Source organism: Etheostoma spectabile, chromosome 15, assembly GCF_008692095.1.
Source record: "Etheostoma spectabile isolate EspeVRDwgs_2016 chromosome 15, UIUC_Espe_1.0, whole genome shotgun sequence".
Taxonomy (NCBI): Eukaryota; Metazoa; Chordata; class Actinopteri; order Perciformes; family Percidae; genus Etheostoma; species Etheostoma spectabile.
Genome location: NC_045747.1, coordinates 30250842 through 30252475, shown reverse-complemented (window position 1 = coordinate 30252475; position 1634 = coordinate 30250842). Strand labels below are relative to the sequence as shown.

Below are 1634 nucleotides of genomic sequence, written 5' to 3'. Positions count from 1 at the left end.
AGAGAGAGAGAGAGAGACTGAGGAGCAACGGGAAGTGCAAGCCAGGACACACAGCCTCTGTCAGTTTGAATGAATATTGTGCACACTCTGCTTGTCTCTCCTCCCCCTCTCTTGCTCTCTCCCCACTCCCTCTCTCCCCTCCCTGCCCTCCCTCCCTCCCTCCCACTCTCTGTCTACACACCCCTCCTCCACTCCTCTCGTTTTGCCCTCCTTCGCTATCTCCTCCTCCCTCGCTCTGCCTTCAAACATGTTCACACTCCAAGACGGAGTGACACAGAGCTGCACTCACTGACCCCCCCCAGACCCCCATCCTCCCCCCCTCTCCCACACACACTCTCACACGAATGTGCACACTTCTGGACCCAGACAGTTAACCCTTTTAATGCAGCTGCATCGGAATTGTATTTTCCGTTACACGTTGTTTTTGTTGTGAAGCAACAGATTGGAGCACTATGTCCAGACTAAAGTCCCCCTCGGGGACAGTAAAGTGTATTCTATTCTATTTATCTTGTAATCTTCTTATTATGCTGTTAGGGTTATGGTAGCCTTGCATTGCCAGATCTATCACCACTGTGGCTAAAACGTCCCAGTAAATGCTATAAACATATTCTTTGACTATCTTTACAATCATTCCCTGGAAGAACCAAGCAGGCCTGCTTTGTTGCACCATCCACATTTTCTTAATTAATTAATTAATTTTCTTAGCTCAAAGAAGACATTTAGATGTCAGGCAATTATCCTGAAAATGTTCTGCCGTGAATCCAGACTAGGGTTATGGTTACACCCAGTCCTGTATGAATTATTCTTCTCATATTAAGTGTCCAAACTACTTCTAATCTTTAGGGTCACCCTTCATCACAATTACTGTACCTACATGTACAAATTCATATTTTCATCCGTAAAATATTTCCCATTAAACTGTCCCAAACCCACATGTGCCAATAATGTGTGTTTCATGTACAGTATGTCATGTGAAATGCGTTTTAACATTTAGAATTACATGTGATGTCTTACATTTGATATGTGACATATCTGAAAATCTATTCATATCTGTCTAGGTGTATTCATGTGGCCAATGGCAACACTTTAAAATGGCCGCCGCTCTGACCATCATGCTATGTTAATTTTAATTGGCATGCCTTACTACTACTACTCATTCTATTTCTAACATTGATCCTGTAAAATATCTAAAATATATGGGTTTATTACACATTGAAACGCTGTTTTACATTATTCTATTGTATGTGAAATGTCTGAAAATAACATCTGCCAGTACCACATGAAATCATCTCATGGGAAATGGTGTTTCACTTTTAATCAACTCGAGTGCCTGCTAGGGAATTTATCATATTTGAAATGTGCATCACGCCATACATTACATATTTTCACATTTGGGTGATGAAAAAACAAATGTAAAGTAAAATGAATGTGAAATGATGTTTCCCATTTAATAAGCCTACATGTGGAATTGTCACGTGTGAAGTGTGTTCCAAATGTGATCCTGTATATGGGAAGAATGCTGCGTTAAATGTAATATGTGGAATATCTGATGGATATCACATGTGCATGTATGATGTGAATCAGCGATGGAGTACTCGAGTCCAGGATTCGGACTCGAGTCGCTATTTTCGGGA

The 1634-nt window shown here is 41.1% G+C and overlaps 1 protein-coding gene across 1 annotated transcript in view; it reads right to left on the bottom strand.

The window, feature by feature from the left end:
* Nucleotides 1–30, bottom strand: part of LOC116703417 (radial spoke head 1 homolog) — a 17946-nt gene extending 17916 nt beyond the window's left edge. Inside the window, exon 1 of the mRNA XM_032538137.1 lies at nt 1–30. This exon is cut by the window's left edge and continues 369 nt beyond it. The gene's annotated coding sequence lies outside the window, so the exon portion shown is untranslated.
* Nucleotides 31–1634: the final 1604 nt, after the last annotated feature.